Here is a 14319-nt window from a genome sequence, read left to right as displayed (position 1 = left end):
CCGCCAGGGCAGTCACACAGCTTATGCAGCCAGGCGCACGAGTCTCTGCAGCACAGAGGGCCCGAGCAGCTGCATTACGGGAGAATGTTCATATGCTAAGCTATGAACCACCAGAGAGAGCTCAAAGACCTTACCAGCGTGGGCGCCAAAGCTGGAGTACATTTAACAAGCCAAGCAGGAAGGAGGCTGTTTGCCATAACTGCTTCGGCATAGGACATCTACAGAGGAACTGCCCCTCTCCTCGCTCACCTGCACAAAAGCCTGTAAAAGCCACTAGAGGCCCAGCCCCTGACCCAGGCACAGTGTTCCATAACGGAGGCCAAGATGTGATGTGTGTCCAGATAGTAATACAGGGATGGGAAATGCACAGCGGAATGTGCTGCCCCTCCACTATTTTAACACCATCCCCGCAGAGTCAAGACCCCAGGTGCAGGCATCCATTGCTCAGACTCTACAAGGCATTGGTCCAGAGGGATTGGCCATCCTGGGTGAGGTCATCCTGCCTGTACATGTGGGGAGCAGTGTTAACAATGTAGACTTTCTTTTGGCCAACATGGCTGAGGGCACTGAAGTTATCCTGGGGCACCCTTTCCTGCAACAATTGTGCGCTTGCTTAGACTATGGCCGCCAAGAGATAACCCTGTTTAATGAAAAGATACCATGCTTTGGCTTGTGCCCTCAACCCCAGGTGCTTGTTGTTAGGGTGGCACGCACTACGGTTTTGGAACCAGGCTGCAAGTATGTGGTCCCCGGGTTTTCCAGCTTCCATTGTGCCGCTCATAGAGACATGATGCTAAGCCCCACAAAGGGCTTTGTGGAGAAGCACCAAGTGCTGGTGGCTCACGCAGTTGTGCAATCTCATAAACCCTCTAGCATCCCAATCAGAGTCTTTAACCCTGGGGCTGCAGCTGTTACCTTAAAGCGGGGTGCCGTGGCAGGGGTTCTTCAGCCGGTGCAGATCCTGGAGGGGTCGGAGAGTCACCCACCAAGGGTCTTGGCAGCCCTCGAGCTTAACAGTACTGCCCCTGCTTCTGTGCCAAGCCATTTGCAGGCCCTTTAAGCTGAGAGCAGCCCCAGTTTGACTCACGTTGCCCGTTGCGAAGTGGCAGGCCTGCTGCGGTCCTATGGTGATCAGAATCAGAATCAGAATACTTTATCGATCCCTAGGGGAAATTATATTTTGTTACAGTGCTCCATTATAAACAAACATTAACAGAGACAGACAATACACTAACTAAGAATAGCACAATATATACAGGCTTATATATATATATATATATAAAAGTCACTTATTAATAAATAGCTGAAAAAGAACATGTGCAAGAAGGGTGTAGCTGTTGCAGTAAACAGTGTGTTAAGTGGATGACCACAAGCAGGAATGATTTCCTGTGTCGTTCAGCGGTGCTTTTTGGTAATCACAGTCTTTCACTGAACTTGCTCCTGTGACTGACCAGCATGTCATGGAGTGGGTGGGAGTTGTTATCCAACATTGTCTTTATCTTGGACAGCATCCGCCTCTCCGACACCATCTTGAGGGAGTCCAGCTCCATCTCCACAACATTACTGGCCTTACGAATCAGTTTATCGAGTCTGTTGGCATCTGCGACCCTCAGCCTGCTCCCCCAGCATGCAACAGCATAGAGGATCGCATTGGCCACAACAGACTCATAGAAAATCCTGAGCATTTTCTGGCAGATGTTGAAGGACCTCAGTCGCCTCAAAAAATAGAGACGACTCTGGCCCTTCCTGTAAAGTGCTGTGGTGTTTTTAGCCCAGTCCAGTTAATTGTCAATGTGAACTCCAAGGTATTTATAGTCCTCCACAATGTCAACACTGACCCCCTGGTTTGAAACAGGGGTCAAGTGTTTCCTGGTCTTACTGAAGTCCACTATCAATTCCTTGGTCTTTGCCACGTTGAGCTGCAGATGATTCTGCTCACACCACGTGACAAAGGAGTCGACCACAGCCCGGTACTCTGTCTCATCATCCCTGCTGATACATCCAACCACCGTGGAGTCATCAGAAAACTTCTGAAGATGGCAGGTCTCTGTGCAGTGGCTGAAGTCTGTGGTGTAGAGGGTGAAGAGGAAGGGGGACAGTCCCTTGTGGTGCCCCTGTGTTGCTGATTACCGGGACTCACTCCGTCTGGTCCAGCAGACTTGCCTGAATGAAGTCTCCTCATTTGCATCTCAACCTGGTATTGAGTGAAGGTGATGGGTGGGGGAGGGGTGTCAGGAATCTCACAGGAGGCAACAGCGCCATGTGAAGAGAGAGGCTGGCACAGTGGTGTGGCTCTGGATTCCGGGCTGACTACAGGTGAGGTTGTGGGGGTGTGAGCAGACACTGTGGTGTCAAATCTATTGAAAAACAGATTCAACTCATTAGCTCTATTCTCACCTCCCTCAGCTCCACTGCTGTTGGTTGGCCTGAATCCAGTGATGGTCTTCAAGATAATAAATGGATGAAAATACAATTCAGAAAAAAAAGAATACGTAAGAAAACAGAGCTAAACTAAGAGAAAAAGCAGGAGCGACTGTAACAGGCTGCACGCTGGTTGGCGCATACGCACTGAAAAATGTCTGATGTCTTCTCCACTGGCCTGAATGACCTTGGTTGCACCAGTGTTGTCCAGCATGGCATCCTGACCACACCAGGGCCACCAGTTAAGCACCCACCGCACAGGATGGCAGGGGACAAACAAATAGCGGCCGACCAGCAAGTACAGCAGATCCTGGAGGCTGGGCTAGCTCAACCTAGCAATAGCGGCTGGGCTGCTCCAATTGTGATGGTGAAGAAGAAAGAGTCCCAGACTGTGTGTGGACTATAGACCACTAAAAGAGCGCACTCTTAAAGACGCTTATCCCCTGCCATGCATCCAGGATACCCTTGACACGCTTTCCACTGCCAACTACTTCAGTACACTAGACCTGACATCAGGTTACTGGCAGGTAGAGATGACCCCCAGAGCCCGAAAAGCAGCTGCATTTTGTACCCGTAAGGGATTGTTCGAGTGGAATGTGATGCCGTTTGGACTGTGCAATGCACCGGCCACATTCCAAAGGCTTATGGATAGAGTCCTGGCTGGGCTGCAGTGGGAGACGTGCTTAGTGTACCTTGATGACATCATTTTCTTGGTTCAGGATAGCACCCAGATGCTGGAGCGACTCGAGCAAGTGTTCATCAGATTGCGTGGAACCAACCTAAAACTGAAATGCTGCCTGTTTTGGGAGCAGGTTGCCTATCTGGGCCATATCATCTCTGCTGGAGGTATTTCCACAGATTCCCAGAAAGTTCAGCAGGTGACGGAATGGCCTACACCGCGGACCGTAACAGAAGTGTGTCAGTTTGTTGGCTTAGCCTCATACTACCGCCGTTTCGTGGAGAACTTTGCCACAATAGCTAAACCCCTCCACGAACTCACTAAGAAGTATGCCCGTTTTGACTGGACTGCTGAGTGCCAGGAAGCATTCCAGGAATTTAAAAAACGGCTTACAGCAGCCCCTGAGAAGCTGGCAGAATATAACTTCCAGGTGCTGCACCGACCTGGGAAAAACCACCAGAATGCAGATGCATGTTCCAGGAGACCCTGCCGTGCTTCATGCCCGTGCACACTTCCAGAGCCCACCATAAACAGCGTCCAGTTTGAGCATAAAGGTGTGCAGTATAACTTAGAGGACTGTCGTACCAGCATAACCCCCCCAGGGCAGCCCCTAGTGGGGGTAGTGGGGCCTGATGGTACCAATGGGAAAAGCTGGGTAGCAGGACCAGAGTGTGCACCCGTAGCAGCGGTGGACTGTTGTCACTCAGTAATGCAGCAGATGCACGATGACCCAGTGGGCAGCCACTTTGGGGCAGAAAGGACTCTGGGACGCCTGAAGAATAGGTACTACTGGTACAACGTGAAAGATGATGTGACCCTGTGGTGCCGCACTTGCACCAGTTGTGCTGAAAGGGCGCGGCCCCTAAAAACCCCCCAGGCAGCAATGGGTACGGTACGTGTTGGCGCCCCCATGGAAAGAATTGCAGTCGATCTGATTGGACCATTGAACGAAACAGAGAGGCATAACCGGTTCATATTGGTGGTACAAGACTATTTCAGCAAGTGGGTGGAGGCTTTTCCAGTCCCCGATGAACAAGCACCCACAGTGGCAGAAAAGGTTGTTGCGGAGTGGGTGTGTAGATATGGAGCCCCACAGTCTCTGCATAGTGACCAGGGCACCAACTTTGAGTCGGCTGTGTTCCAGGGGATGTGCGAACTGTTCGGAATCAAAAAGACACGCAGGTAGAGCGTTTTAATGCTACCCTTCAGAAGGCCTTAGCCACCACCGCGGAGCACTGCCACTAGGACTGGGATATAATGATCCCATATGCTGTCATGGCTTATCTGAGAGCCATGCTAGTCTCAGGGAGACTCTGCTGACCGTCTGTCCCGCGGTCATGCAGGGACTTCATCAAGCTTGGTTGTCTGTTCTTTGTGTGTTTTGATTAAAGAATGTTAGCTACCGCTCACTGCTCGTCTGCAGGCTTTATTTAAATGGAAAACTTCCACAACAGGTAAAAAAAAAAAGCTTTTTGCTAAAAAAAAAAAAAGATTTAGAGCAGAAGTTTTTTGCACTGCATTTTAAAATGAAAACATATTGCATTTATTTACAATTAAAGACACAAAGCAGAAAGTGTGTTACTGTTTTACATCCACAGACACACAAGAAAAGAAGCAGGCAACATGAGGTCAAGTTATGGCAATTTTATTGGTGTATTTCAGTACATGTATTTAGATTAGAGTTTTTAAAACACAAACAAAAGTGAGTGGCATGACTGCTGTCCCGCATAGAATGCTGTATGTTTCCTTGTTATTGGGGGGTTCATGTGCTGGAATGATGTTAAGGGTTTAATCATCATCCAGAGTGGGGGTAGTGTTACAGGCATGGCCCTTTAAGGGTGAAGTCTGATGGGAAATGTATTCGGGATGTGTTTAGTGGGACTGCCCTGGTGTGTGTGTGGAGAGAGAGAGGAGAAGGGGAAAAACTAAAGGTTAGCAACAGAAGAGGCGGAAAGAAAATTAGTAAAAGGAATATAATAACTCCCTCGGCAGCAAGAGTTGTGTCGGCGATGCTCGCTGTGAGTAAACTGTGTCAGCCCACTGTACGCGGTGTTCGTGCCTTGGAGAAGAAATAAAATTCGGTGAAGCAGTTTTTCTACGCCTCCTTCGATCTTTTTACTAGCGGAGTTGACCTGTATAGTAAGCTGGTTGGCGGCTACGAGCCAGTCACGGAACCTTCAAGTAACTGCCAGAGGTTTCCTTACTATGGTTCGGGCCCGCGGATCTGGCGTGGTAACAAAAAGGAGTGAGTGATGGTATGGCCCCTAAAGGAGACCTTATCTCATTGTCACTGTGAGATTATATGAAGTTGTCAAAGGCTCTTGGAATAACTTAGGTCTCAATCACCTCACAGAAGTGCAGAAGAGGAGGTATCCCCACTGAGGGGAGCCAGTATGATAAAATTCCTGCTTTTTCCAAGTGTGGTTAGCAGTTTGTTGTAGTTTCTGGATGAGGTTAGTCAGGTGTGAAAAGACGTATGCATGTGGATGTGCAGAAACAGAAACAATATTTTGAAAAACTTTTTTTCTGAATTTAATTGGATCTTGGATGCCAGCAGGTCACAATGTAAAGACAAACTCCTATGTTTGATTAGATATGACATTGTCAAATAAAATGCAACTAATCTGCAACACAGAATATTTCTGACAGATTCACAGCATCCCAGATTTTCAATTGAGGACACAGACCACCCATGTGCATTGCCTGGTGCTAATTTCCCATTTAAACATCTGTCTTGCATCCCAAGGCCAGATTCACTGAGTAGAGCAAAACAGCGTGAGTGTAATCCACAAGCAGTGCTCACAGTTCTGGTTCGTTTTACAGGTGATTTAGAAAAGTTGCACTCTTTTCTAAATATAGGCACCATCAGTTTATTTCAGCATCAAGCACAAAATACAGGACATGCTTTTTTAACTAAGTAAATTTTGCACATTTTGCAGTAAACTGTGTTGCAAAATTTAATGTTTGCTAAGGAACTCCAATACATCTGTTAAAGGGTCATTTCCAAAAATCTCTAAGTTCCCACTTCTTGTCACTGCACTCTCTTTTTAAAATGCCAAATGTACTATTTTTTTTGTTAACCGGTTTTGCAACGGGGGCAAGAGAACATAGACAACTAGGTACGTAGACAAGAATTTAGAATGAAGATGATGGTGAAGCTGGCCATAAACACCCTCCATTGATAGTCATGAATTATTCCAGGTGCAAGGACGGCAGACCCTGCCCAGAGGCAGACACAGGAAACAAGGATCCACACAGGCCACACCCAGCTGCTCACACAGCAGCCATCACAAATAGTATATGGAAGTCTAATAGTTTGTCACTATTAGACTTCCATTTATTGGGTTTGCAGACTCCTCCATGAAAAGAAATGATGAGTCAGTGCTGGTGTGTCGCTACCTAAACTCAATTAGCATTTTATTAGGAACACCTGTGCAATTTAACAATAACATAATGCCATCAAGGACAACACCAACACACAATACAGCTTAAATAATAAAGTCAAATATCACCTAGAGTATTTTCTTCATTTACTGTTATTAAACATCTTTTTTAATATCTGTACAGTGTGTTCACTGCAGGTGTTTTTGCACATCCAGCGCTATTTCAGGTTGATTTCTCTAGACTTGTCCAAGACAGCATTATTTAAAAAGGTACCTCGCGAGTGATTCGCCCGTGTTTCTTTAAACTGAATTTGACAATATTTTTTATATTAATAATGAATGAAATGACTGCATGCAATCTAACAGAGGCTGCTTACAGACAAGTAACTGCAGTTTTCTGGATCTTTTGAGTCACCCAGAAGGATTTTAGAAAAAAAAGAAGCTGATAAACATTTCCCAGGTGATCATTTTAATTCAATTCAATTCAATAAAACTTTATTGATCCTGAAGGTTGACCCCGAAGGAAATTGGGTTAAGGCTGCCGACCTTTGCCAGCGCCGACTTACCCTTCTGACCATACATACATTACACAAACATCACATGGGGAAGACAGGTCAGAGAGGTATAACAATGGAAAATGCACCACATGAGGAAAGATAAGGAGAAAAAAAATAACTCCCCCCAGACTGAGCTCCAACAGGGAGATCAGTTTGAGAACAGAAAAAAACACCTCTGCACATAGCACATGAAAAAAAAAAACTCTAAATACGCCAAAGAAACACATGACAAGCAACAGGGGTGGGTAAAGGGTGAGAGACAGCCGATTTAGACAGTGCATCCGGGCCTGCGTGCGCTGGTCTCCTTGATCCACCGTCAGCATCGGAAGGGAACAAGCATCGAAGGCGTTTGGAAAGGGAGGGGGGATGAGTGTGTGCATATCAGTGTATATGTATGTGTGTGCGTGTCCAGAGTTCAGCTGAGACAGTGTCCTTCACCCTGCTAGGCTAAGTAAACAGTCTTCTAGCCAACCCAGGTGGTCTTGCATGGAATGGGAAGGAACAGTCTAAACCAGGCGACCGTGGCTCAGGGGGTTGGGACTCGCATCTGTAACCGGAAGGTCGCCGGTTCGATCCCTGGGCTCTCTGTCCTGGTCGTTGTGTCCCTGGGCAAGACACTTTACCCTACTTGCCTACTGGTGTTGGCCAGAGGGGCCAATGGCGCGATATGGCAGCCTCGCTTCTGTCAGTCTGCCCCAGGGCAGCTGTGGCTACAACTGTAGCTTGCCTCCACCAGTGAATGAATAATGGTATTGTAAAGCGCTTTGGGTGCCTTGAAAAGCGCTATATAAATCCAATCCATTATTAAACACAGTCGTTATCAGGGTGTTTTTTTGTTCGGCTCCAGCCTTGCAACCGCAGCTGGCGCCGAGAGGGTATCCACATGAAGTGATGGTGCTTTTTACTTTAGTGCGAACAACTCATATGAATTTCAAAGCTGTTCTAACAGTCCAACACTGGTCTCTCAATCTCCTGTTGGAGAGCCACGAGCTTTCTATGATGTTATCCAAACTTACGTTCCGTGATGTTGTCGTTCTTTTTGCTCAAAGAGCAGGTTCTGAGAACTCATGACCGCAGTGCACTTTCCCAAGATGTGATCGAATTTGCGCTCAAAGGTGTTATTCGAGCTAGCCCCTCCAGATGTAATCCAGTTTTTCACTCAGAGGTCTTGTTCTGAGTATTCACGGCAGCCGATCTTCTCCAAGATCTTCTCCGTGCTGCACTCAATGAGCCCATTTTGAGAAACTCACGCCTCGTCCCGTCATTTCAATCCCAGCGGGCAGCCTTGTGGGGGTTTGAACAGCCGGTTCCGCTTCCTTAATTCTTCGATAAGTAGTGTTTGTGTTGCAGACGGGTGGAAGGGAAGTTTTTTATCCCCAGCAGGCTCACAAAACAAGTATCATCACTTGGGTGAAATGTGTTCAGGTCCATTACACACACTGAGGCTGTGTTTGCTTTTTAATGTCAGGTTCTGTTTGTAAGGTAAAGAAACAATCCATACTGCAAAGTAAGTTATGGGAGTTTTGTATATAATTATAGAAATGTCCATGAAACAGTCTGAATTAATGCTAGTACCTGCACCAGCTGAGTCTACTACATTTTTCGATCCACGGTCAAAGTATCCCCAAGGTGGTCCTGATGCTTTCATCAGGGTGCATGTTAAAAACTTGACACAGGGAGAAAGTGTGTGAGTAGAAAAGTGTTGTGTAAAAACCAGTGCGTTTACCATTTACATAAAAATTCAAGTGCTAAGCCAACATAAATGTGCAGTTTGTGCAGTGGCCACTTGTGACTGACTCCAAAAGTGAGTCCATCCACACAGACTGCCATGTTAAAATGCCTTATTTAAGATCATTACAGGCAACATATAGTACAGAAACCAGCAGGTGATATCACACAGATGATATTTCACATGCACTGTGTACATAAAGTAAAACATTGAGTTTTACACAGATGCTCATACAGACAACACGGTGTGCGATACACATGCTTCATCATCAGTGTTGAATTAGTGACTTGCAGTGTTGGTCAAGTTACTTGAAAAAAGTAATCAGTAACTAATTACTGATTACTTATTTTCAAAAGTAATTAGTTACTTAGTTTTTTTTTAAAAAATATTTACAACCTGAATAGGTGATAAAGTGATAGATCTTTCAGCCCAATTCTATTTTTTCTGCATAATCCATCATATAAAATGTAATCAAATGAAAAAGTCTCTTTTTGAAACTAGTTTTATTAGTTTTAATCTTTTACTGTGGGGCAGGGATAGCTCAGTAGGTAAAGTGGTCGCCCCATGATCGGAAGGTCGGCGGTTCGAATCCACTTAACGGCTACCCTGAGCAAGGTACCGTCCCTACACACTGCTCCCCGGGCGCCTGCTTAGTGGGCTGCCCACTGAGTGAATGGGTCAAATGTAGAGAAAAACAAGTAATTTCCCCATGGGGATCAATAAAGTATCCATTATTATTATTTTTATTATTAACTTTACGCATCAAGCAAACATTAAATTATATGCAACATGCTCTGACTGGAAGAAATTTGTTTAACATTTAAACCTATTTTCTGCACATTCCAGCACATAAAATAAAATATTTTTTGTGTTTACGTTCACTCTTTCAAATAAATGCACATAAAACACAGCAGAAAATAAATAAAATCAAAGACTCAGTGGTCCCGTTGCTCTATTTTTACCTCTATAGCAGGAGTGGGGCAGGCGGAGGTTTGCCCTGGTGCAGATGTGCCGCAGCGGTCAGTGGAAGCATTTGGGAGTTTCCCATTCCGTGGCAGCGTAAAAAGAAGTTTTCTTCCCACGCAGTGAACAGCGGACGCTAATGTTTTTGTTACTTTTTACGGAATCAAACTCAAAGTAAGATCGGTACTTCCACGCTTTAAACGGTGCACGCTCATACTCTCTGCCGCACTCGTTATATTATCCATTGTTGATCTGCACACAGTTGTTGCCACGAACGTTGCGCTCGCTTACGTCATTATCATGAGACACTCTCGCAAAAAAAAAATCACGTAAGGTCCTTACGGGAAAGTAACAGTAATCTAATTACCTTTTTTGCAATAGTATTCCCTTACTTTACTCGTTACTTGAAAAAAGTAGTCGGATTACGCGTTACTGCCCTCTGGTGACTTGTAATCGAGACTGATATTCTTCCCTGGAAAATCGAGTGCACACTAACACACAAGTGTGGACTTTCAAATTAAAAAATGATCAGCAGGGTTTCAAATTTCCCTGATTTATGTTTCCTATAGCAACGAAGTAGTGTGGCCTATAGGTATGATGTAATGTGGAAATTGTAGGCCTGATTGATTGATTTTATTATTATGCCACATATTAAACAATATTCCCAGTCTGAATAGGCTTACAACAATAAAAAGACACCAATAACAAATAACTCGAGCCAGAGTAGACCGTACCTTACAAGCACTAAATAAAAATCCAACTTGACATCATTCCTATTTGTTGCTGTGAAGCAAAAGCAGTTGTAGGTTTGTGTCAGTGTAGTTGCTCTCGACCTTAAAACTAAAATGCATTATTGCTGATGCGGTCAACTCCACCTCATCGCTAAACCGCTTCATGTATCGTTGATTGGCCATGTTGGACAGAAAAGAGCACTTCTATAGAGATTTAATGACTGTAATCACTCTAATTACATCGGATCACCAATCATTATTTAGCAAGCAGGCCTGCTTTATTCCTGTGACAAAGGCGCTGGTGCTCACCATCCTCACAGTGAGCCACGCTCCAGCCATGAGCTGGACAAATGTGATTCTGGATGTCGGGGGCACTGAACAAAACAAAACACCGGGTCCCTAATGAGCATTAAAAAAATCAGCAGGAAGAAACCGAAATCTTCTGTCTGTGCAGCTCCACGTCTCAGCATTAGCTAATTCCAGCTTCCTGCTCATTGAGTAGAAAGGAGTAAATGTCACATGGTAGAGATCAAAGGCAGCAGTGGGATGACACTGACGCCTCATTTGGGGAAGGAAAGTGGGACTATACAGAGATAGAAGTATTGAACCGCCCAGAGCCGATCAATGAACCGCCTGCACATCTGGAGGAAGGCATAGCTGCATCCCTCTTTATTGATCTCAGAATTAATTAGTGCAGCTTCCACCAGTGTTCTCACTTGCTCCTTAAAAAGGAAGAGGATCAAAAATCAAAGCGTTCTCTGCCCCCACTCAACCGCAAAGTCCACTGACCCCACCAAACCTCCAAACCCTGCCCCAGACTTAGGTCATCCTGGGAAAAAATACACCGGGTGGAGGGGGAGCTGACTGATGATAAAGGTGGGAGGAGGATGAGAATAGCATAGCCGAGGGACATGGTGGTAAATGGGGTTTATGCCATACAGACAGGTCTCTGTTGTGTTGCCAGTGTGCTGCATCAGGGGGCCAGCGGGAGGTCTAAATTGCTGCATTAGTCAATAAAAAGAGGTCCATTACACTTATTGGAGAAAGAGTTTTCTCAAGGACAGATTGACCTGTTGGAGGGATCCACTTGGCAAAAAAAAAACATGTTTCCACTATTTCTCTATGTCCTCAGTTGACAAGCACAGACAGTGGCTGTAATCCACAGCTACAACTTGACCGCATGGGTTTAGGCATGAATCCCTCTTTCTGTGGTAAAGCAGCAGTCTCATGACCCTCAGATGTCATATGCAGGAACACCTTTATTCATTTTCCACAGCATATATCCACTGAGAAAATGATCTTTTTTTTCACGTAACCATCATTTTTACAAAATAAAACATGGATAAAGCAACTCTGTTGGTAAACATCCATCCATCCATATTCTTCTGTTTATCCGCAGTCAGAGCCTGTCTTCAGTCACCATGGGGCAAAAGGACAGATGGGGTGGCTTGACTCGGGAGTGAGAGTGGTGGTTCAGTGCCTCACTGCTCTAGTCTGCATGCCAAAGTATCGTTGGCTAAGACGCTGATCCCTGATTTGCTCCCGATGTGTTCATCAGAGTGTGAGTGTTATGATTATCTTAAACAAGTTACAGTCAAAATTGAAACTAAAGTAATATTTGGGTGATTTGGATTTTTTTCTAGGCTCTGTATGATGTCATAGAGAGCAGATATCAGATACCTATGGCCATCTCCCACACTCAGGCACACAGCTCTGGCTGGGACCACAGAAACACCAACCTGACACTTTTAAACGTTCTGTTTGCCCCTACGAGGGGCAGCCAATCACAATAAAAATGCTTTCTGGAGGAAGGAGTTAAAAAGCCTGTTTCAGACAGTGGATGAACATGAGGGCTGCATAAAGGCACACAGTGCCAGATAAGAGTGTGACAGCGTAAAACACAATAGAACAACCAGAGAGAAGACAGAACTGGATCAAGTGTGAGCTATTAATGCTGCCTTTGATATTATACAACAGTACTATAATTCAGTGTTTTGCCTTGTTGCTGTTCTTATTATGGGACTTCCTCTGTCTCTCTCTGCTTTCCTGTTTTTGGATCTAACACCTAATAGCCACTTTGTGTCAGCTGGCGGGTGCATGAACAGCTTGCTGTGGCATTTAACAAAGCTTTTTCCGCTGTAGGCTAATTACTACTTCTTGAATCTGAAATGTAAATGTTTTGTTTTTTGTGTTTTTTTTCTCCCAGGCATAAGCTTTGTTGAAGCATTTGGATTAGCCACCTGAGGTAACCTGCCTGTGATGACTTTGCCTTACTGTTTTTAGAATTAGTGCTTAATTACAGCTGTTTCTGCTCCCGCTGCAGTTTGCACCCCCTCTCTCTCTCTTTGAATCCCCTTTCCTACATCTGAATGTTGCAGCTTGAATAGGCTCATTTTGGAGCTTTTAGTTAATCACTCTCCTCCTAATCTCGGATATACAGTAGCAGTTGCAGCAGTGTAAAGACGCACAGTCTCAGCAGTGGGAAACAGAAGCCTGATATCAAACGTTAGCCATATTTGAAGACGGTCAGCAAGAGGGATGAGTGTTATAAGGTTTCTTTACTTGAGAAGGAAGAAAGCCACAAGCCAGATGCTTTATATTATAGTGTAAAGTCCCTCCAATATTAGAAAGACAACAATCATACAACCCTATGAGCAAGCACTTAGCAACAGTGGGAAGAAAAAACTCCCTTTTAACAAAAAGAAGCCTCAGGCATCCTGGTCAAAAATGACTCCAAGGTTCGTGACAGTATTACTGGAGGTCAAGGTAATGCCATCTAAAGTAAGTATCAGCTACACATCGTGTTTCTGAGATTTTTAGAACAGAGTACAATAACTCACAATAACAGTTTAGTCTGAATTTAGAAGTTGGATATTTTCCAGATCATCCAGGTCTTCATGTCTTTAAGACTACAATTCTAGTTCTAATAATATTACCCAAGAAAAGCATTAATGACACGTTGTGATCTCTGCAGCAAAATATTGTGGCCAACAGGGTTGAATGCTGCACTGAGGGGTAGCAGAAACAGCATCAAGCATACTGTAATTTGACCAAATGTACATGAATACATGAATATATGTACATGAATTTCCACGTTATGATCAGCGCTGTTCAGGCTTTTTGTGGTATTTCCATTCGAATCACAGTGATAAGAAATTTCCTCTTTAGCTAATGTCTTTTATAGAAATTGCTTCACATATTTATGCTTGTCAGATTAGTGGAGGATCAGTAAGTCAAGATCAGTAAAGCTGATGTTGAATTCCTTAGACAAACTCCTCCATTACATTGTGTCGGTATTAAAGGTCCTTGGCGTGGTGTACTCATGGTCCCCAGAGGTGAAAATCGTGAACTGTTTTCAGAGTTATCATCAGAACAAAATCCTTTATCAGCACATGCACAGTATCACCCAACTTCACCTGAAATATAACAACACTCTGTAACAGTTTAAAGGGTCTAAAATGGCTTTTTGTGCCAGAGTGATAAAGTGCATTTTAAATCTCCACTGTTGCCATCACTGTCTGTCAACCTGGGAACCAAGAAAACAGCGAAGAAGCTTAGAGAATTTGTCCTCAGGGCATTGGCCATAAAGGCATGTTAACATGTGGTCACTGTTTTGAAAGGGTGTAAACTTGCATTCTTTTAACATGAACCCCAGTTTTTGTAGCTGAAGCACTGATAACAGAGCAGCAAGTAGCTAAAACATGAGAACCACTTCTTGTCAAGTTGTCAAAACGAGCTCAAACTCAGCACTGAACTTACTTGGGTCAAGAGCAATACACCTGCTAAGTTTGAAGCTGAACAGGCTGTTGATGAGATGGGTGGAAAACAGATGGCTGGAAAAAGTCTTCTTAAATTA

The sequence above is a fragment of the Astatotilapia calliptera genome, chromosome 19, assembly GCF_900246225.1.
Source record: "Astatotilapia calliptera chromosome 19, fAstCal1.2, whole genome shotgun sequence".
In the NCBI taxonomy this organism is placed as follows: Eukaryota; Metazoa; Chordata; class Actinopteri; order Cichliformes; family Cichlidae; genus Astatotilapia; species Astatotilapia calliptera.
Note: the sequence above shows the minus strand (reverse complement) of the source record.